We start from the raw sequence: 24,621 nt of genomic DNA, 5'->3' as shown, positions 1-24,621 counted from the left end.
TACCGATTTTTTTCAGGTCAGTAATGTTCAATAAGTCAAGTGGTAGTACTTAATCGTGATATATAATAATGTATTGCAATCCTAACCCCTCAAGCTGACTACACGAATCTCTTAATCCTAAATTTCTCCCTGTATTTCCATCAATATCAGCATCTTAATAATTTCGAAAACTTTTTCGCATTTCTACAAGTATTCCTGAATTCCAGCGAAACAGCACACCTCAATAAAAGCAATCTAAACACACCAACTCGCACAATTAACAGAAGTTTGCTATTGAACTCAATTAAGACATTTTTAAACCACCATCACCTTTCCTCGTTTTCATGTGCTGTGCATTAAAATCATTGATAGTTTATTGTCGAACATTATATGATAGTTGTCGCAGTAGAAAACGTTTGATATGCAACTTAAATAAGAGCCAATAGGCTTCACTTCGGCGATGTAACATTATTTAAATTAAGGGGATATTAAATCCCACATTATTTCAAAGCCGAATAAGAAACTCAAAGATCGGAATCAAAGAGTTTCATGCCGAATATAGTAAACTATAAAAATTTCGGCGGATTGTAGCGTAAGCTAAAGCACATAGTCCAACATTAGGGCAACTCATTGCAAAGGTGGATAAAGTTCTGATCACTATTCTTAGTATTATCCATAATGTAAAACGCATCTCCTAGGAGATATATGATGTTATACATTATGGTGGAAGGTCACTCACCACCCAGGCCGGTTTCGACCCTTATTGAGGTCTCATCAGTTATAGCGAGGTTATAGCGAAAAGAACTTATATACTCTGCTATACGAGTTGTCAAAAAGGTGCACCCATTAAGTTACTTAAATAAAAGATATGCAATTTATCAACAAATGTAGTTAAATTGTTTATTATTTCATCATAATTTCATCCTATATACAGCTTTTATGTATATTTCATAAAATGTATAGCAAATATTGGATTAGTTTTTCCCTCTATATTACACAATACACAGATAATGATTGAGCTCTATATAGATGAATTTTAACACAGTTTTGGATTCATGATCTGTAACCGGTTCTCCAACCACAACGTAGCGAATCTATCCCTTAGATGGATGTTTGTGAAAGTTTTTAGGTAGTAGATGAATTTTATTGCTCTGTGTGAGACCACTTGTCCTGCTTATTGGAGGCCAGAAGTGAATTTAAAAAAATAATTAAGATATCTTTACTCCATCCACATTATTATTATAATTTAGATTTACCTTTCTTAGATGATGATCCTAAAAAAAAATTCCGGATATTTAAAATGAAATTTAAATCAGAATTTAAAAAATGATTTAAATTTTACTTCAATTTTAAATTTTGATTTTAAAAAAATTTAAATCAAAATTTAAAAATTTTGATTTCTTCTGCAAATTGTCAAGTTTAAATCAAAATTTAAAATTTTTTTATTTAAACTTGACATTCGGAGGAAAAATACAAAACGCAATTTTGGGTTGAAGAGTGTCATTTGCAGAAGAAATTAAGCAAACCGATTAGAAAAAATATAAAATTAGTTACTACTTACAATAAATAAACTGTATACAATACATTACGTATAAGTCAGAAATTGCTAGAGGTTCAATTGTGGCGATAAAGAATTAGTTATCAAAAAAAATATAAGGAATGCTATTGAGATAGGTACTTTTGTTTTATTGTCCGACACGCATTTTTCATTCATTCGTATATTTAACTCAGGCGAAGAAAATGATTACTTATTTTTTTTTTTCCTGATGTGTTGTACAAATTTTAATTTTCTAATAGCAGTTAGAACTTGACTACTCAAATAGGGCTGTTAGACAACTGGTGACCCTCAGTTGCCGATATCCTCAGTTTGTTCTCTCCACTTTTTAGATGCCTGTTGACATCAATTTTCCGCATTATTTATGCGTCTTGATAGCAATTCACTTGCGTCGATTGTTCTTGTAGTCATCATTTTCCTACAACTGGTGATCCACTAATTCCGATACCCTCAGTTTGTTCTCTCCACTTTTTAGATGGCTGTTGACATAATTTTCCTTTTCCTAAAATTGAAAAGAAAAAATTGGTGTGATTTTAGAAAATTGGAACTTAATAGAATACGAAGAATCATACGCTTTGTTTAAAGTGTTTAAATTTTGTTTTAAATAAAGAAACTAGATGTTACAAAATTACAATATTGAAGATTTCCTTTGTGTGTGTGTGTGTGTGTGTGTGTGTGTGTGTGTGTGTGTGTGTGTGTGTGTGTGTGTGTGTGTGTGTGTGTGTGTGTGTGTGTGTGTGTGTGTGTGTGTGTGTGTGTGTTTCTGTATATTGATGGAATGTCACCCCATTCATGCAGCAGTTTTGTTGATGCCTACAGCTTGTCAGCATGCTGATTCAAATATACATTTGCACGTTCAGGTTCTGTTGAAGTGAGATAAATGCACATAAAGAAGACATGCTTGCAGACTTCGACCGCAGTTTAATTCAAATGATATTTTCATAGTTCAAGTTCGCACGCATATTTGAGTGAAGCATCTGTTGCCCACATGTATTATTATATCATTTGTAATCCTTATCTGCGTGATTTCCTAGCGTGTAAGTACGTCTTCATCGATTGTTTTCAAGAAGAGATATGATAGGAGCTTTGCATCATGACCTACGAAGGGCCCTTTTCTTGATGAGTCCTTGATTCCTTGGAGATGTCGATACGATAATAATAATAATAATAATAATAATAATAATAATAATAATAATAATAATAATAATAACGGGTTTCGTTTGGAAAAAGTACTAATCATGATTTTTTTATAAAATGGTTCAAAATAAAGAGAAGAATTAAAAAATATATATATATTATATTAAAAACGAAATTATAACTTTTCCAAAAGTTCGAATGAGCCATAAGTTTAATGAAAACTACTTCAATTACCGCATACATTCCGCCACATTTATAGGGCGGTCGACGCAACTTACAATTGTTCTATATAGAATATCGATCAAGGTTAGAATTTTCTTTTTCTTTTCTTTTCTTCTTCTTTTTTTTTTTTTTTTTTTTTTTTTGTCTGTGATAAAAGGTTGCATTACTCAAAAAATTCTTCACTTTATTTAGTGGTGATAATTTTGTAAAATCCGAAATTCACCGTTTTTAACTATGTATTCTAGCCTAATTTCATCACAATAAACGAATTGAAACTATTCGACAAAATTTAATAGAGGTCCTAGCTACCAAATTAATTAAATTTCATTTAGCCTGTGCGGAATTATTAATATGAATTCGAATAATTTTGCGCAGAAAAATGCATAGATTGAAACCAAAATTGAACCATATTTTCACCTTTGGTGTTTATCTTAAATTCGAAATTTTATTAAATTCCACCTCGAACGAAATAGATTCAGTATATAATTTCAACACATCTTGCCCCTTTGTGTTTGTGTAAATAGCCCGGTTGAAATAAATATTAAAATGACATAAGCATTAAATTCCTTTGTAAGGATTCCAAATAAAATTGTATTGAAATAAAATTCTTTCGGCCAGAGTCCTAAAATAACTAGATGGACTTCACGTGCTCACAAAATTGTGAAACGTACATAATAATAATAATAATAATAATAATAATAATAATAATAATAACTTGATTATATTATGCAAATATCCTTCAAAAATATTTAATACTATTTCAAAAAAAAGTGCCGAAATAAGATGACTTCTAAAGCCTGAGAACTTCATTATTTTTTTAAGTCAGCTGATGATTTTTGTGCAGCAGCGCCACAGAAATTGAAAATAATAACACCAATTTTACAATCACTGAAAATGACCTTGTTCTACTGGTCTTCATTCGACTGAGCGTGTGTTAGAGTTCATATTCATTCAAGCTCTTCTTCCTCGCAGCTGTAACGGATTTTCTTTACTTCTTTTTTTTGGGGGGGGGGAGGCTGGCATAATCTTATATTGCATATTATATAATATAAGAATATGTCAACTAAACTTAATTCAAAGATGATTCGTTTTATGAAGAAGAATGGTCTATAATCCAATTAATGTCTCTAATTCTCTTGCAGTCCCCAGGAATAGCCGAAAATACATAATGATAGCGAAATCTTTTTAATACATCGACTGCATGAAGAGCACAAAAATCAAAATCTCTTTACTAATTCGCATTTTTGACAAACTAACTTGTTGAGTTAAATGACTTTCTGATTTTGAGATCATACTTTTTTTTTTTTTTTTTTTTTGATATTACACCGATTTGCTCAGCGTCGCCTCTTGGTTGAATGGTTTCATCCCATGTCACATGGTTTATGAAAACGCCTTGGATTTTATTACCATGTGTGACGAAAAGGCTTTCGGTCTTAAAAACTATTAAGACAAAGTACCCGAACTTAGGCAGGAGCTTAAGACTTTTACTTCTACTAGCTGATTTGGTTGGCTGAACTGATAAGATCTCCACTATCCGACTATAAGGCCATGAGTTATTATTCCAAGTCCTTGGACTCCAATTCCAAAGAGTCTAAGGACTCATCACGGGAGGGCACACACCACTTCCAACAACCCACCAGTCACACCACTCAATCCTCCAACACAACGCCACTGTTCATCATTCACTCATAATGCCACTCACTGTCACACCAACAGCATGTTGTCTGCAAATTGTGTATTCTCTGGCCGCTGGATGAAAAACAGAGTTTCCGGGAAAACCCTGCTGCCTCCGTATGAGATTGGCTAACTAACCTTCAGCTGAAAAAGCCCATATAAAGATTCCTATCGTCAAGACGAGAATCAAACTCAAGTCTTTTCCAATAGAAAGACAATATCCAATCGGTCTTCGAATTGCGCCTCCGTAGCACAATTCGAAGAACTAATCCCATTGTGCCATAGATGTCTGAAAATGTCGTTAGTAGTAAATGAATTTCATCCCCTCAATATGAGACTCACCTCACTTTATAGGATGCCTGACATTAATACTATAGATCCAATTATTCTAAAACTTAACTTCGTGTTTTTCTTATAATTTTTTCCTCCCCAAATCTCAGCTTTTAATTTCAATGAAGGGATTGATCTGAAAACACAACGAGATATATTGATGGTATAGATCTTCGAAATTGCAATACTATGCTAATGTATGGTAAAGGTGAACCAGGAAGGTCCAATTCTGATGGGAATTAGGTTAAAATTAGGATTAAATGAGCTAACATTGGGATTATATCGTTCTTGAAGACGATGCACTGTTCCAATTTAGATATATGCATTTCGAAGACTCTCCTGATCCACCTTAGCCTTAAATAATTGTATTTTTGAGCAAGTGGATATATGTATTTTAAATTCGTTGGAGTCAAGATTATGGAGCCACCGTAGTTGTTTAGACAATGCCCTTTGGTGGAAAGACCTAGTTTCGAATCTATTCCAGAATGCGAAGAGCCTTTATTTTATCAGGGCTTTTCAACCGAAGTTGAGTTAGCTGGTCTCATATGGAGATAGAAAGGTTTCTCCTCACCCCCCCCCCCCCCGAAAACTCGGGTTTTTCATCCGGCATACTGGCAAACCGACCAGTAGAACACACGCAATTTATATACACAGTTATAGGCATAGGGCTGAACACCTTATCCAGGAATTATGGTTACGAAATCCAAGGATACCCTGGACAGTCAAGGTGTTTTAGGGGCCCGTTAAGAACTGCAAAAGAAACAGTTAACATTGGCAGTTACAACGATATCGATCAAGATATATCGGAGAGCATTGGGAATGCCGATAAGTGATCTTACGGGTCCAAAAATACAATGTATCATGAAAATCCAAAGAGCAAATGCCATATTAGCCTTTAGCCTACTGTTGTGGTCAATCAACAAATGAAGGATAACGGAACTCTGGACTGTACAAACGAGGACATGACAAACGACGAAACTGGTTTCAACGATCCCTTTTATTATAAGAAGAGGAAGAGAACTGAATGGTTTGCCATATTTGAAGGGCAGATGATCAATTGATCAAATGTGTCATTTCTGTTTATCAATAGAAATGACAAAAAAAAAAAAAAAACTACGGCAAAATCTCCAGGAAGATGGATGTGGTAAGGAAAGACTTAAGACAACTAGATGAGCACTTTACTTCAGATGAAATTTATGGTAGGGACAGATGGATAAATCTAGTAGTAGCAACATTAGACCTAAAGGTGGGAGATGAATTTCATCTCCCGGTGTGAGACCACTATCCATTAATGGAGGCTGAAGGAGCTTGGAAAATTCAATTTTGATCTCTAGAGCAGGGCTTCCGGACTGTATGTAAAAATTACAAAAAAAAAAAAATTGAAATGAAATGAAATAAAATAATAATAATAATAATAATAATAATAATAATAATAATAATAATAATGAAAATAGGGGTAAAAAATCTTAGCCCTCGCACGGTATTAATATACTGTAGGTTTGTAACCTTTCGTGGGTGGTTTGATTTAACTAACTGCTGCTACACTATATACTGAACTGCTCTGAAATACTCGAAAATAGTAAACACAAAAATAGACACAATACTGTATGTATTTGTAAGAACACTGTTCCTACAAATAAATGCAGTATTTAGTCTATTTTTACTTAAAAAGAGGAAACACGCGCACACATGCTTCGATTTCTTTTAATTGTTCTTTGTGTAAACAAAGAACAGTTAAAACAAACCAACAAAAACAAGATGATTTCGTGTAATGCACTAATCTCTAGTCATAAATAACCAATACTGTAATATGCTTAGTGAGATTAGTACAGCTTGCCCAAAGAGGTAAAGCATAAAACCATCCTGTTAATGACTGCTAATTTGCTCTAAATTGGTGTAGTTGGCCTAGAAACTTGCTAAATCGGTACACTGAAGCGGAATCCAGTTAACTCTTTAATACTGAAATTTGCCATTGAATGGTATGTTGAGGAATAAGTGTTTTTCCCCAACATACCAGAATGGTATGTTGGGGAAAAAATAACTTTCAGAATCTAATATCTAAAGTTACATCATTATCGACGCCTGGTAAAATTAATTCATTTTAGAATGATTCTCATCGGAGGTTTAAGTTTGACTAGAAAATAAATAAATTTGCAGAATAATTTTTAAAAATACAGCGACAAAAATAATAAAAAATTCTTGGATCACAATAGGGTAGAAAATGCTGCAATGTTATGCTTCATTTACACTACTGACCTTATAAAATGTTTTAGAAAACGTGGAACCCACTCACTGTAAGGGAAGCCAGAATATTACTAAGCAAGTGAAACTGCCGAAACTGTTTTGTTGCAACTGCCAAACGATCATGCAATACATTGCGAACAAGCAAAATATTTCCATGGAAATTGAACGATCTCGCCTGGTGACGCTTCATTGAACAATTTTATTAGGAAAACTTTAGGCAGACTATCTGAATTTAAAAACATATAAAATAAATTTCTTAATATTTCTTATTAAGAAATATTTAGAAAAATTTTAATTAAAAACTAAATAAATTTTTATCCCTTACAAAATGTGTTTACACAGAATTAGACACCTCGGCGCTCAAAGAGTGCTTTGATTATCGGCGTAGTTGCAATGTTGCATCATACCTTATGCAGATGTATTATTATGGTACTGAACGTTTAAAAATACATTCTATGTTGTTTTTTTTTATAATTTTTGGAAAATGTTATATTATTTAAAATGTTGATTTGTATATTATAAGTCAAATATAATCCACCTAGATAAATAAATAAATTACATTGGTAATTGGAGTAAAAGTTGTATGCTTGATGTCATTTCAATTCGTAACACTTTTTTGTGGATAATATAGATAGAGATATCAATAAGATTAAAACTAAGTATGAGAAATTTCTTTTTGGATTTATTAGTAGACCATAGTTCTTTATAAATATATACAATCGTCGACAAGTTTCACCAGCTTAAGTCTGTCTGGCTACTTCAGGACAAGAAATGGATACACTAACGTTAAATGCTAAAAATTAAAATAATTTAATTTATTTCAATTTAAGTTAAATTAAAATTGAAATGACGTGTAACATCAAGAGCATGGAGCGTGGAGTCTTAGTCATTGTTTCTTGATCGCGTTTTATAGTTTTTCGAGAAGTTGAGTTCTGCTAAACATAGTGAATTTATTAAGCTTTTCCAAATGTCTTTTAGTATCATGCCTTGATTTCTGTTGAGATTGTCTCCTGTCCGGAGTACCACTGCACCTTCTTTAAAGTTTCTACATCTGAAATCTTCAATGTACGGCATGGAGCTGTTGTCCCGATCGATGGAGTGGTTCGAAATCGAGAAATGATGGGCTAATCCTGAGGTATCTGTTCTGTTGTTGTCATCCCCTATATGTTCTTTTTTTTTTTTTTTGGATTGCTAGGCTTCATGATGTTTGGCCTATATAATTCAGTCCACAGGACATGGGAGGTTATATACACCTGCGTACTTGTATAGTGTAAAAGGACCAAATATTAACAGTTACAATCAGATTAAAACTGTTTAAATTAAAAAAAAAAATTTTTTTTTCAATCAATCCAACTTTATTATTTATATATGATATTTATAATTCATTACATGAACACAATTGTGCATAATAGATACTTGCGTGTAGAATATAATTTATAATTTATTGATTGCTAAAAAAAATATTTATACATGCAATTAGCATCTTGAGTGACATTGCACCTTATAATTTTACAGAGTTCAGCACTAAGTGCTGCATTTTCTACATTGGATTTCAAATAAAATTTTTAAGAATACTTTTTTTGCCTTTATATTATGTATTTACAACACATGTTCTTCTAATATTAACAATGAAGATTTTACAGAATTTTTTGTATAATTTTTTTTTTCAAAGTTTGAGAAAGAGTGATTATACATACAAATTTCTGCATTTGCTTATAAGGATTACTTGCAGATGAGTGAGGCAAGTTAATCCCACCTACTTCGAAGCTTGGGTTAGCTTTTAACAACAACAACAACAACAACAACAAAAATAGCCTTCACTATTTTTGTTGTTGTTGTTGTTGTTTTAAATAATTTTCTTTAAGATAATAATAGACCGGCAGATCTTTCTATATTTTGACTTCCCATTTATGGAAAGAATGTCAATAAATACTGAAAAGAAGCACCTAGATAACGTTGTAAAGTCCGAGTTTTTGAACTAAACTTTTAGGAAGTATTTCTTATCATAGGGTTTTCAGTTTATGGCAATTGTAATTGTTATTGAGGTCTAATTTTCTGTAGATGTCTTCATCTAATCTTATTTTGTGAAACATAAACAACCGCTCGGCTGCTGTTTATTTACGTCGAATAAGCGATTAACAAGGAAGAGGAATAGATTTTTTGCTTGGAGAGTGTCGAAGGAAGTGGAATGAGTTGCCAGAGTCAGTTGTGAGTGTTTTGTCTGTCAATGAGTTCAAGAAAAGTGCGATTATGTGCGAATAGTTTTGTTTCCCACTATGAGTCTTCGGATTCCATGGAGGTGCCCGTATAACAACAATAATAATAAGTTATAGTCACCAAACTTTGTATAGTTTCTGGCTGTTCAACTTAATTGGATAATTTTTAATTTGCAGCATCTCTGGACTATTTATTTAGTAGGATTTATCTCTATCCCGAACCATGTCATAGAACAGCATCATAGGAACAGGCTAGCGCCTATGATGCTGTTCCATGTCACAGAACTGCGTCATACATGCTAGCCTGTGTCATTGTATTAACCCATACCATTTCAAATGCAGTTTTCAAAAATATGGTAGACCCATTCTAATGGTATTGCACAGCTCTCGAAGGTTATAAAAATGGCTGATGTTCACATAAGTTATAAAAACGTGCAAGCATGTATTTCATTTTATCCTAGAAGCCCACGTATTGTATTTGATCATAAACGTCTTCTGAAGTTTATACTTTTAATATTTTCATTTTTTTTCTTTATGTGATTCCCGACCCACGAAAGATTGTAAACGTATATTTTATTTGATTTATTTTAATAATTATTATTGTTTAATTCAGAAACCTTGTTCTAGAGACCAAACATAATATTTTTTCCAACCTCTTCAGCATTTCCATAAGTAGGACGGTGGTCTCACACCGGACTATAAAAATTCATTTCCCACCTAAAGACAATCACAAACATCCATGACCACCTCGGGATTTGACCCGGTAGGCTAGTTGAAGAATAGCAAGCATGCCAACTACTCTGCCAACCAGTCAGACATTTTGTTACTTTTATTATATAATACAGGGTGAATCAAAACTATGTGATCAATTCGAAACATTTCCTTCCTGATCTACGCTTAAGTGTAGACTCACACTTCTCCTTGCAGGTATTTGAAACCAAATCTGATGGAATATGTTGGTTAATCCTTATTCCCCAAATGCCTTCTGTCAGTATATTGCTATTGCATATGTTCTTCTGGTTGGTTTGCTTATTTTGAGGGACGGGAAAAAAAAACGAGTTTCCAGGAGAAAAAAGCCGTCTTCCTCCGTATGAAACCGGCTAACTCACCATATCATTGAAAACATCTGATAAAGGTTCCTCACTTCATTGACGGGATTAGAACCCGGGGTTTTCTATTCAAAGGTCTGGTCTAAACCAGATTAACTACGGAGGCTCAGAAACATTTATGGAGGAAAAAAAGTAATAAGCACATCCTTCATAATACTTATGAAAGTTTTCAGTGTGCTCTCCATACGTTGCCCTGCAACGAAACAATACAATTTGCATTTTCTGCCAAATAGACAAGTGGCGCTCAGTCATCAATAGTTCTGTGTATGCGATTCTTCAGGTCATCCACTTTGTGTCGATGACCTGAAGAATCATATGCAGAGCTATAGATGGGTATCTGATTGATTGATTCATCTCGTCCATCCCATTGGAATGGGTAGAGTTCCCTAATGAGTGACTTACGACGAATTTTAATGCAACCGGTTGGTCAATCTTTGCTGCATCCCCCTAAGGGCAATATTTATGACTGCAATCCGCGTGTGTTCACGGAGAAGGGTTGCTTGTTCTGGGTGACCAAAAACCCGAGTTTCCTAGTGAAAAAACCCTCCTATCTCCGTATGAGACCAGCTAATACGTCGAAAGAGACCAGATAAAGGTTCCTTACGTCACTGACGGGAATCGAACCCAGGTCTTTCCGACCAAAGGACTTCATCTATACCGACTGAGCTATCGCGGGGTCTAGATGGATATGTACAGTATAGTATCCAGAGGAGAAAACAAAATCAAGGGAGAGTAAATCCAGTGACCGTGCAGTCCAGGCTGTATGTCCCACTCGCCGAATCCATGCCAGGCAAAACGGTCATCACAACATAATGGATGTGAGGAGGGTGTTCCGTCTTGCTGAAAGTAGCATTGAGTTTTCTCAAGGAACTGCGGCAGGATGTTGCAGTACTCACTTCCGATCAATTAGATATGAATTTTTTTCAAAAAAATTGTATTGGATTTTTTAGAACACCGTATTATTATTAATAGAGACTTCCAGAAAGTCAAGGACTCATCTAGGGAGGTCACACATCACCCACACCAGCAATCATATCTGCTCTTAAACTCGTTCACACTAGATGCGCGCATCACTTCAAAAAAAAAAAAAAAAATCTAGCTCTCACCCCTTTCTTAACGACACGCAAAAACTTCTATGGATGTCTCCATGTCTTCTCCCCACCTTCCATATAATGAATATTTTCATCAATCGATAACCTATAACACTCCTTCAGAAGTTTTTAAACTTTCTATCCATCACTCCCTCTCTTTGTCCTGTTTACGAGTGTTTATAGTCCACATACTCTCAATCTGTCCTTATAATTTGCACTCCACAGTTCCGATATGTTCTTTGTTACTCTTCTTTGCACGGCTTCTTTATCCCTTCCGAATATATGAATGTTATGCCTGTTCGCTTTTCCTGTGAAATGTAGCTTCATCACAAAAGCACCCCGTCGAGAGGAATATCACGTCCTGGTGATGAGGGTCATCATGATTGTGAAAAACGTGTAACGGCTCACGTGTCGTTCGGTGTAATGGCCTGCAGTAAGTGTACGAACGGAGTGCGAGACGTTTTTGAAGAATTCTCTACGCTGTTTGCTGCGATACGTTCTCCTCATGGATATACATGCGTGTCGGCTTCCACGAGATTCGTATAAACGACTGTCGAACAAGACTGCTTTCTCTTATAAGTGGTGTCGGTACTCTTCTCTTTACAGATACAACCGGTCTTATGAAATTTATGATATCACTTACGAATGGAATTTGCAGTTGGAGGATTCATACTTCTTTCTAAATACTGTTTGAACAAAGACGACAATTTGTAGAATGAAACCCAATGACACACACACAAAAGTGCACTTGTGTCTACTCGGTGTCTTTCTCTGCACTAAACCGAAAGCGCAATACATCGTTCACTCTAGCGGTAACTGCAGGAAACAAATTCTTGCACACCTGCATAATACTAAAAATTTTTGAGTTCCTGTTTCAAATTATACATGTTGCATTTTCCTGATGTAATTGTTTCTTGGTAAACATTTTAGGAATTCCTCATATCAGTTTGACTCGTATATTAAGAAGCTGGTTGTACAAGATTATAATAGAGCAAGACAGTGGATTTAGCAACCACTGAAAACCATAATTGAAACAAATATTTTGGGCAGTTTAGGTTAGGTTAGGTTTTCAGGGCGAAAATGCCAAAAATTCCATTAATTCCTTACCTATACAATGCAAGATTTTTCATTTCTTCACCGACCGAGATCACCATCACCACCATCCTGCTTATGAGTTGTGTGTTTTACATCTATATTTATATATACGCCCTCGTATAATTTCATATATACGAGGGCGATCTGGAAAATTCTTATAAACGCCTAAAACAAAAATGTTTTTTCATATAAAAATGTCTTTTCAGAAAATATCTTTTCTTTTAGGTTATATAAGAAGGCATAAAATTAATTAATTTCTGTGATGTTTATCAGAACTTTCAGACCCCCCCCCCTTCGTAGTAATAGTAATAGTGTAGAGTAATTGTATGCATTTCCTTTGCATATAATTACTCTGCATTTCGTATATCTCCCCTCCCAATTTTCTTGTACATGACCTCCTAGATGTAGGACTGAATGAATAAACCACAATTTCTTTTTTCGGTGTCAATTCAAATGCACTTTTTAATTATCAGAGGTTGCTAAATTTTATTTTCTGCAGGTCAGTTGGGTCACGCAATTATGAAAAAAAATGTTACACGGTATGCTTTAGGATATACGGTGCTGAGTAGATTGCTTTATTCATTAACTGTATTCTACTGTAGGGCGAAATCAGTCCATTATCACCATCCTTCAACCTGCAATTGCTCTCTCGATACCGACTATTAAGTTAGTATCGAGACATGGGACCTAGAACAATTGCCCCAGAATGTTTGTTGAAATCACCTAAATGAAAACTGTTTTTCGTTTTAAGCCACGGCCATTCCTTTCCTAGGAATAAATAATATCCAGTGCAGCCCTCAAGGGGAGGAACACGATCACCATGGGCGCGAACCAAATATATCCTCCAAGAGTTTTTCGAGTGGTGTCGTTCAAAATACAAAGATTTTTAACTTTTTTCTATTTTAAACAATAAATGTGTACTATTGTTTGTAAAATACTTTTAGAAAGAAATCTATAAAACGTATATCTATATCCTTTATCTATATAATGCTATTGATTTTTGCATTTCTGCACCATACAGAATACAATAACGAATATCTGGTTTCGAGGTTTCCTTTCTCTTTGCATATTTGGTTAATACAGAACAGTGGCTTAGCTAGAGCTGTTGCCGCCCGAGGCGGTCCCTGAGTTTGTCGCCCCTCTCAATACACACCAAAATACTACAAAAAGTCAAAACGACGTATAGGGAAATAAATTAAAACACTATGTTTATTTTTGAAGTAAAACTTTAATTTCAACATTCTAAAATGTTATATTTCTTGCTTTTCTGTTAGCAAAATAGTCGATGACATTGATGAAGTCTATTTCATAGTAATGTAGGTAAGTCTTAATCAAATTTTATTTAGAAAAACTCCTCTCAACTAGCAACACTTACAGCAATTGTTAGGAAAATTCGCAGTAGTATTACAATAGTTGGAACTGAGTTCTGGAGACTGAATTTTAGAATTAATTGCAAAAGTTCAAAAAGGTTCAAAGTGCTCCCTTCGCATCCCCCCCCCCCCCTAGCTACGCCACTGATACAGAAACCTCAATACGCTATTGAATGCACAGATTTCACTGTCCAGAACAGGTCCTTGTTGATTAACAGACACTTACCTTGCTCTTCCTCCACCAGAATGACAGTCAGGTCCTGTGAAGTTTTGCGTGTTTATCTCGTCCTTAACCAATTCTAGAATAGTAACAATGAACTTTTTTCAGTTAATGTGCCAAAAAATAAAATTAAAAGTGTACATTTGATAATTTTTCGATGCTTTACTATAATAAAGAAAGAGTATAAACATAAGAGGGAAATCGATTTGAACTATTAAATATACATAGAGAGAGAGAGAGAGAGAGAGAGAGAGAGAGAGAGACTTATAATTGGTTAATGCATTCATGCAAAAAAAATTTAATGAGAAATTATTTATATATATATATATATATATACTTTTTTCATTCCTTCCTTTCTTAATTAGAAATATAGATTTTCCATCCTCTTGAAATAAACATACATTAATGTTTACAAAGCTCCTTCAAAATAACGTCATATAAACTTAATAACACAAACCTACATAGTTTATGAAAAGTTTAGCTTGATTTAGTAAATATTAACTAATATCTTAACAAGTAAATAACAGTTATTTTCTTTCCCTTCAGGTAGGTACCTATTCTCACAAAATAGTGTAGGCGTTTTAATATATTCGAATAAAATGCTTAAAAGCGGTTTTATTCATTTATTTATTTTTCTTAATGTCAAAGAACCATATCTTAGGAAATTATACTGCATGTTCGTGGTAGAAGAATATTCTAGACTTAATGAGAGATTAAAAAACGATAGGTGGCGATAAACTCTCGAGACATCATTAGAACGTGCAGTGTCGAAACTTTCTTTTGTGTGTTTGATTTTCAGTTAGATTTCACCAAGACCTTGTATAAATTCAGGCATATTTTGTTACATTTCTGGTAGTTTTGTAGTCAAAATAAAGCGAAAAAAACATTACCGGATTTGTTCAGAAATGCGTTTTATACAATATTGTACATTCTAAACGTAAATAAATATTCTAAAGCAGTATTTCCCAAATTTTCATAATTCGTATCCTTTTTAAAATTTTATTAACACCAGCGTATCCACTTCTCAGACAAAGGCAGTTTGGGAGAAGTTACAATAATATTTCATTAAACACAAATAATTATAAACATGTACTTTTTTCAACATTTGCGTTATAGTCATACGAATTCAATATGCGTGTTGTAGAAACAAAAATTATGAATTGAAATTTCGATAATAATAATATAAAAAAAGTTTAATGACACGAATGAAATTGTTTCTGTTGGGAAGATAAACCGGTTCTGTATTTGTTGTTTTTAGCAGTAGATGGAGCAAAACGTCAAGAAGACAACTTGCGATGCAAACAATTAAACATGTATAGATGTGGGCACGGATTGTGAAACACTCGCCGAGGACCGTTATTATTTAAGATATAAACGATTCCGAAATTTAACGGAGAGTTCGGACCTCATGATTCGAACCGCTGTATTTGAATTTAAACTTTTAATGCAAACAGCTCAAACTACCCAGCTGGAACAAGATCGTGCTGTCCACTAGACAGCTTTAACGGAGGTCAGCCGATACATGCCAAACGACACTTTTTGTTTAAAAATTCCTTTATATATATATATATATATATATATATATATATATATATATATTTATTTATTTATTTATTTATTTTATTTTATTTTATTTATTATTTTTTTAAAGTAACCCAATTAATGCAAAGCGCCACGCACCACTAAAAGACCTTTCGCCTATTTCCAGGGGTACTCCTACTATACTCTAGGAAACACTGCTCTAAAGTCATTTTATTGCTCAAAGGAAGCAGGTGAAGTTGTTTTATCCCTAACTCCTTTTTTTCTTTTTCTGAAATCGGACACAGCCTCCCTCCACCTTAGCCATTAATAAAAAATGAGGCCATGCTCTCTTGATCCCTGAACCTTAAGCAGTTACTGAAATTAATGTGAGTTCTGCAGTCGATTTTTGAGATGCAGGATTAAAACTCCAGGTGTCCGGGAGAAAATAAACCATAACTCATTGTGCCAGAGATTGACTAACTTGGGAAGGGACCAAAGGCGTTAATAATAAATAAAGACGTTTCTCTGGTCGACGACTAAAACTGAACCTAGGACGCTCCTTCTTCCGGAAGTGTAGCATTATTATTATTATTATTACGTTAACTCTCCTGGAGCCAAAGACTCATCGAGGAAGAGAGAGGTTTATGCCATTAACAATTACATACATTCGGTTACATATATTATATAAGAAGTATACATTATATCACATTACATTGTGTAAGGAGTGAAAATATATGTTAAAAAAGTCCATAGACTTAGTACGGAAAATCTCCCCTGCCTGTAACATATCTATCATACCAAAACTTAAACTCATTTACACTCTAATCATTCACAATAATCAGGCAATGTATTCTACTCACCTCCCCCTCTCCAGGCAAAACAAATACTCCCCACCCTCTTATTCACCACGTCCCAGCGCAGTTTCCAAGGACGGCCTCTAGTTCTTGCTTCTTCCTTATTTCCCGCTATCTGAAAATTCTCCCTCCTATCATTCGGTAAATACCTCAGCAACATAAACCTACCGACTCTGAAGATTACTTGGCTTTAATCTATCTTCACAGCGAACATTCCACAGTCCTGATCACCCCATTTTGTTCAACCATCTCTGCACCCTCTCCGAAGTATATTTTCATCGTCTCCCAACCCCGGCGAGAAGTGAGCAAAGTAGTCCAGATGTGGCCTGATGTAGGGAATTAAGTTAAATCGTAGACAACACGCCTCACATATGTACGGATTGAACACTTAAGGAAATGGATCTAAGACAGCAAACGATTTCTTCCTTTTGAAATTTCAATGATATTGTGTGAACCACAAAGCCATTGAGAAAATTGCTAGTTTGGTCTAACCAACATGCAGGCTATATGCCAGGAGTAGAAAGAATATTTTTATAATCTTCAATCTGTCTAACACCCTGAGTTTTATGAACCCGATTTATTCACAGCTTTACTACCGGAATCTCTTAATACAGTTCCTTCATTTGATGTAGAATGTGAAGTTAATATAAAAGAAGAAAGCGATTCTTGCTAACTTGAAACTGGGAGAGAGAGAGAGAGAGAGAGAGAGAGAGAGAGAGAGAGAGAGAGAGAGAGAGAGAACCACGGCATTTCACTAAAAAAAAAAGGAAAAAAGTGAATTAAATGAATCCAATGAGAGATTCAGGTCTATGAAAAGTTTCTTCATAGGCTCTTGGAATCGAGACTAAATTCTTGCACCATGCATTAATTTTCTTTACGGAAGTAGCGAAAATGAATTTATACCACACTATTCGCAAGAACAATCACTAGTATTTCGCCTGGATATTGCTGGAAATGAAACCACATATAAGAAAATTAGTTACTGCGGTTTGAAAGAACACTCGTCATAACCAAAAAAGAAGTGTGGCTTGGTTTCAAAAGTATGAGAGTAGAATTTATTGGGAACGACAAAGATCCTGATTTCAAATGAAAATGTGTTAAAATGAAATCTGAAAAAAAAAAAAAATGTTGTAACATGGGCATTAAGATGTACTCTCATTCAGAGTACATGAAGAGAATATTGATGAAGGAGTGAAGGAAAAGTAGGATGAAATATTTCAAGGCTGTAAGAAAATGACAGCAAAATGGTCCTTTAGAGAGAGAGAGAGAGAGAGAGAGATTTTCTTCGAATGCAATTTATGATTTTGCATAATGACAGTATTTGCTTTTATATAGACATTCTTTCGTTTTATTGTTTGCCATTAAAACATGATATAGATATCCATGATATAGAATTTTGCATATTTTCCTGATATATTAATGCTAATAAAAGAAACATTTGAAGGTTCACGTGGTGAAGAACTGTATTCATATGTATTTTTTAATACAGTTCTTGACCACATAAAACACTACACTACTACACATTTAAAGCTTGAAAAATTCGGATCGTTATTAATTCAACTTGAGAAGTACGATTAGTATGTTATTCGTAACTTATGAATTTTTAATTTATGAGTCACTATGAATCATAAGGGAACTCATATTAATAGCTTCCGAGAGGCCCATATGTTCCGATACGCCACTGGTTGTAGTGCCTAGGAAGGATGAATGCCGAATCAAGTTTCGTACATTGGAAATTTTGTGGAACAAACCCATATCTTTCTCAGCATATCAATGCTGGTGTTATTGCGCGGTTTGAGAAAAATTATACGGAATATCATAAGAGATTGGCACAGAGTTCTTGTCCAAACTGAATAGAACATTTTTGTAACAAATGAAACGTGAATTTAGAGAGCGGTCGAGACCAGATCAGCCGAACAATGGCATATGAACAGCTTGTCATATTGAAGGAAGAATGGTCCAAAATACCTGAATCATAACTATCACAAACTAGTGGAGAGTATGCCATGGAGAGTGAAAGAGTATGGAGAGGTTTATAGGAAAGCTCATACGTTATTAGGGCACGTGCTGTTTAAGGCTTTTCTGAAATATAGTGTTATCTCAATACTTATTTCAGTGCCTCCCTCGTTTGCTGCTTGGAATCACTGTCGAAACAACTACGGCTATGAGGTTAGCTTATATCTCTTGATTGAGTATGTTCTTCCGATTTTTCTTGTTTTGTAGGATATAAGACAGAGTTTTCGGGTTTTTCATATGGAGAAAAAATTCCTTTCTCTTTCCTCTAAAACTGGTCGACTCCTCATCAGTTAAAGAAAGAAAGAAAGAAAAAATTATAAACGTTCTTTAAGTTCTAGATGGGATTCAAACCTAGGTTTTCCAACCAAAGCGTTCATACCAAACTAAGCTACGGGGTCTGGATGTACTAGAGTCGACCGTACATCGGTATTTTGCTAATGGCACGTGGAGAAGAATTTACGGACTTCGAGTGAGGTGTTATCGCAGGATGCCATATCAGTGACCTCTCCGTTCATGACCTTGGTAAAAGACTGCATCGCACACAACCGGCTGTGGGCAGCTTTATCAGCTAATGCATATGTGTGTATATGTGCGATACCACAGTAGTCGAGAAACGTAAAGGAAGGGCTAGGAAACTGAAATAAAATTTACAATATAGAAAATGTAAAATACAGAATAAAATTTAGTCAGCTTTAGTTGAAACAGCTAGCCCATCAATCAATATCCAAATCAATACCTACTAATAGCTGAGAAATAGATCCCCCCCCCCCCGAGTAATTCTCTACGTTTGCAATGATAGTCAACCAAGCTATTCTTAAGGACCATTTTCCCTTCTTCAGATGACCACGGGTCAGACAGAACATTACAAGATTTGAAAAAAAAAAAAAAATACAATAAGAGAGATGTTTACAATTGTGAAGAGAGGGAATTATGAGTGTTTTAAATACCATATTTTTATTTTCCTATGGTAAAACTAATTCTTGCATCAATTCTTTTCTTCTTATATATACAGATGTATAACTCGCTTACTAACAAACAACGATTTTTGAATGAGATAAACAGAGACACTGGAAAAATAGTAGTTATACATAATACGTTTATCTTTCCACAGACCGGATAAGATTGCGCCATGGGTCGCCAATTTGACCTTCGCTGTAAAATAGGATGGGAATAAGCGATCCCTCAAAAGTTATTTTCGCATTCCAATAAAACTTAATGAGAAACATAAAACAGTGCTAGGAATATTTCATTTTTCTGACAAAATCTCTAATGATGTTATGGATTCATTCTTTCTAACAACATAAATATATTTGTAACAACTTGCTTTCTGTGTAATGAACTACTCACTAAGAAAACTGTGGAAAAGTACTGACCTCATTTACAAGCAGAGGAACCATATCGCTCTTGAGTGTACAACCGTTAACTGAACAAAAAGTGATGAACACTATTCATATACCTCACCAGAAAGATTAGATACTGTATTCCCTTAAGTTATAGAAAAGAATATCGGAGTTAAGGGTATGTGTTAATTAAAGGATTTCACTCAATACAAGAAAATTATTTGTTATCTGATGAGGTCAAACAGGCAAATTCCGCGATCAGTTGCTTTTACCTAAATTTGTTATTTTTCGTCCAATGTCCACCGGATGTATTTAAACGATAAAAGCATTAAAATAACAAAACAGCACGGATAGGTCAGTTTTCTCAGATTGAAAAGGTTCACTGTAATATACTGTATATTGTCTACTTTTTTTTTTTATGCTATTGCTTGTCTCGTGACAAATGTGCAGTGGATATAATTTAAAAAAAAGCTAGGCAGAGCGATATTAATCTTTTTTTTATATATATTTTTTTTTATTTCGATTTTTGGGTTTAAAAAAGGGCTGGAAACAATTTTTGGGAGTTAACCGACTTTGACGTTTAAGAGAAAATATCAGAAATCTAAAACTGCTGATGGAACTAATGTTCTGACCATTGCTATGTACGCCGAACTTCAGAAAGGTCCAATCACTTTGCAGCAACTAAATTCTCTGTCTACACTTTCACATTAGCGGGGCTCTTAGCAGCTATGGATGCAAATGTTTTTATTAGCAGTTACGGATGCAAATTTGATGCAGGCATTAAACTGGAGGAACCTATCGAGAAGTGAACTATCGTACGCCGGGTCGAGGTGAAGGACAAACCTCTATGGTACTGGGAATCACTAGTTGGTAGATAAGTTGCATCGCTGAGTGTAATACACTACTTTGTATATCTTAAACAACAATAAAAATACAATACAACACAACAGTACAATAGAGCAAACTCACGCTTAATATTCCCCATTTCTTCCATCATGTAATATGATTTCAGAATTATATTAGACATCATGGAGAGATCTAAGATTTATACTTTATTCTGCAGACCACCTGTTAGATATACTGAACAGAACCTAATCGTAACGTTAGAAGGCCTCCAGGTTAGTTCATTGAGCGGATAATCTTCCTATCATTATTCTGATAAATGGCGTGCCTAGAGGGAGTCCATATAGCGGTATGTGAGGAAGAAAATGCCGAGGTTATGATCTGACAAGGAGTTGGGTAAAATTCTCCATATGTAAGGCTTAATGAGGAATCCATTACATGTACCGTATTTTCCATGTCCCTCACTTTTTCAACTAAACTTAACTACGAAAAGTCCAGCAAAGAAAAATACATTGCATGTGGATAAAGGGAAACATTTCCAAATTCACTTCATAACTATACGTGGTCTTAGTTCCAACCTTAGTAATTTTCATTTCCTTCTCTAATCTGCAAAACCACGCATACTTTTCCTAAACAGAAATTGGCTAGATTTCAGCTTCTTCAAGTATCACTTACCTCAATTTTCCCAGTTACATTTTCTTTGACTTTTTTTTTACATCAAAGGTGGTATTTATGTATATGTTCGCTTTGATGAACCATGTCATAGACTTTCTGCCTTAGAAACTTTTCGTTTTCATCTTCTATGGCTAAAAATCTCTTAGCTGGGCTGACCATATTTTCTTGAGACAAAAGCGGGACATTGGGATGGCAAAAACGGGACGGGGGTTATGCAATATTCTGTATTCATGAAAAAATAAGACGATAAAAAAGTTTTATTACATAAACATATTGAGCTTACCATTATTCTTCAGTGACGGGGGGGGGGACTGTATTTCATTACGATCGTACCATGAATATTTCTCCGATGAAGTGATCTTATGCAACAAATTTCGGTCTTTCAACGTCTTATCATAAAACTTCTCACACTCCATGACACAATTTTGCCTTACAACTAACATAGTCCTCATTGTCTCAATACCAGTGGCGGCTCGTACATAAGCACTGCGACACTGCAGCACCCCCAAGGAAAAAATGAAAAAATTAAATTTTGTTTGTGTTTATAAATAATAACAATGCTTACAACATTATATAAATGCAATACAACATGTTAAAGGTTGCAGCTTATGTTTTGACATTGATTGAATAGTTAATAATTGGAATTGTTCGATTAACGCTTTAGATTACGAAACAAATATACTGCGATCTAACGCCGATATTCGTTAGCGCTTGTCATTGCACGTTACGTCATTAGATACGCTGCCACTTGGGCAGTGTATCATAAGCTTGTGCGCGTTATTTCTGTGAGATATGAAACGTTTATTATTGGTGGATGTTCGTGGTGAACTTTTTTTTGTAAATATTATTTTATTTTGTTAAAATAGCATATAATTATTTATTTATTATAGATACAAGGCTGGATTATGATGAGTGTCACTGTTGAAAATATGAAAAGAATTATATTTTTTCAATTATCGCCTTACACGAAACAAATGCACTGCGATCTAACGCAGTATCGAACAATGCGATTCCATGTTAATACAAATCACTGGTATCCATGATATTGATATACAATTATAGGTTATGAATAATAATTTATGATTGACCAATATGAAAGTATATTTATAGTTTTTACTAAAAACGGGACAAAATTGACATTTTTATTAAAACGATGGGACGGACGGGAAAAATATGAAAAAAAAACAGTACCATCTACTCTTAGCCCAGTTATATCAGGTTCATCTGTTGCATCTCTCTCTCTCATAATTCCACCATTCTGAACTTTTTGATTTCCTTTCTTTAAATATTGATTTTCTCTAGTCCAACTTTCTTAATAGTGAGTCATCTTCTTTGGAAAATTTAATGTCACAACTCTAACTGGCTTTCCCAAATGCACAGATCAAGCAGTTGTTCACATGCGTACCAGAATACCTGGTAACACTAGCCACTCCCCAAATACTAGATCTTCTCTTCACTAGTGATTTTTCTAAGTATACCGTATATCTTTGTCCTATAGGCAACTAGGACTACAATCTAGTATGGATACTTCTCCCGTTGAATAGCACTCGTGCATCACTATTATCCACGTATTACCTATCTTTATAAAAACAGCTATGTTGAACTACATGACTTCTCTGCCTCATTTCCTCGGTTGGATTATTGTTTTCAGTCTTATGACCCAAACGATTGCACTGAATATCACTGGATATGCGACAGGCCCACATAACACAGGAAGCTTGCATCATCTGGACATGATGCAAGAATTCTATACCAATAAGAATTACTTCTGTATCACTAAAGCAAAGCAATTATTATTAGTATGGAAACATTTGTTCCCCATTCTACTTTACATTCTTTCTACGCCTTAGCTCTTCTGGAAGTGTGCCAAGGCTGCATAAGAGAAGATTCTAGCATGCTGCAATTGGTTTTAATTGAAATTACTATCTTCCGTCTCTGTTTATACAAAAGCCCAAATGCAAACAAACCAGAAAAAACAATTTAACCCTTTCCAAAAAATTTAAAAGGGCCAAAATCAGGAAACTTGCGTGATGTCCAAATGCCAGTCATGCTTTTGAATCTCTTGACAAAGTTATTGGCAGTAATTTTTATTAGACCATTCTTCCACCACTTTTGCACTTGAGATGATTTCATTGTATCATCGCCCATAGAAGAAAGCTAATCTTCTGACTTCTTAAATTTCTTCTAATTCTTGCATAAACGAACTTAGTAAATGTCCTCCTACCATTAAAAATAAAAATACTCAACGCTGTTTTGCTTTTTCGTCTGAAAGAGATTAAAAGAATATTTTCCAATCTGGATTTTAGATTGGAAAGAGTTAATTTTTGTTCTATGTCGGCTTTCAATTCTCTCGTATTCTAGTAGTATCTATCACACAGTCTGGAAATTAGTCCATATTCAATCCATTCCTAAGGAGGGTAACAAATCATTACCATTTAATCATCATTCTGTTTCACTTACTACAGTTCTTTCTAAATTAACCTAGAAAGTCGTTAACACTCAACTTATATATCACCTTGAATTCTCTCAGCTAATAAACGATCGCTAGTATGTATTCTGCCACTGTCGATCAACTGAGGATCTTTTCGTTTATATTATCTTATGCATAGTGTCTTTAGGCATATTCCATGGAAACATTTATGCAATATCAAGTGGTTACTCTTGATATCTCTAAGGCATTTCACTAGGTTTAGCGAAGTCTGTTGAATAATGTTCCATCATATAGTCATTTTGCTTACTTCTGTGACCAGTTTGCCAGTTTTTCTCTCTGGACGCTCCTAATAAGCTGGCATCCTAGTCTCATGGATCTTTATACAACCTAGTTGATGGATCTTTACCACAAATTTTGGAGGAACGGAGTCTTGTGGAACTTTGTTCCACAGGACTCTTCGTTCTTTCACCTACTCTCTTCCTTCTATATATGAATGACGTTCTTCAGTTGATTGCAAATATTTGTTGATGCCCCATACTGTCAGCAGCACATATTTTGCTGATGATAATACAGTGCATTCCCCCCCTCATAGTTATGTCAAGTCTTATACTACACAAAAATTTACATATAAGCTAGACGAAGATACAGCTTATGGCATCACATTGCAAGGCACTAAACTGCTGATGAGGTTTTAAAGTT

At 34.6% G+C, this 24,621-nt stretch overlaps 1 long non-coding RNA gene across 1 annotated transcript in view; it reads right to left on the bottom strand.

Moving 5' to 3' along the window:
- Window positions 1-1,299: 1,299 nt before the first annotated feature.
- LOC150097364 (uncharacterized) overlaps window positions 1,300-24,621 on the bottom strand; it is a 60,219-nt gene continuing 36,897 nt past the window's right edge. Inside the window, exons 3-4 of the long non-coding RNA XR_016549688.1 lie at window positions 14,249-14,321; window positions 1,300-2,036 (exon numbers count right to left, since the gene is read on the bottom strand). This is a non-coding gene — a long non-coding RNA (uncharacterized LOC150097364). The remainder of the gene's footprint in view (window positions 2,037-14,248; window positions 14,322-24,621) is intronic.

The sequence above is a fragment of the Typopeltis vanoorti genome, chromosome 17 (assembly GCF_054136105.1).
Source record: "Typopeltis vanoorti isolate ZY-2024b chromosome 17, IOZ_Tvanoo_1.0, whole genome shotgun sequence".
NCBI lineage: Eukaryota > Metazoa > Arthropoda > Arachnida > Uropygi > Thelyphonidae > Typopeltis > Typopeltis vanoorti.
This window is presented reverse-complemented; position numbering and strand designations above follow the sequence as displayed.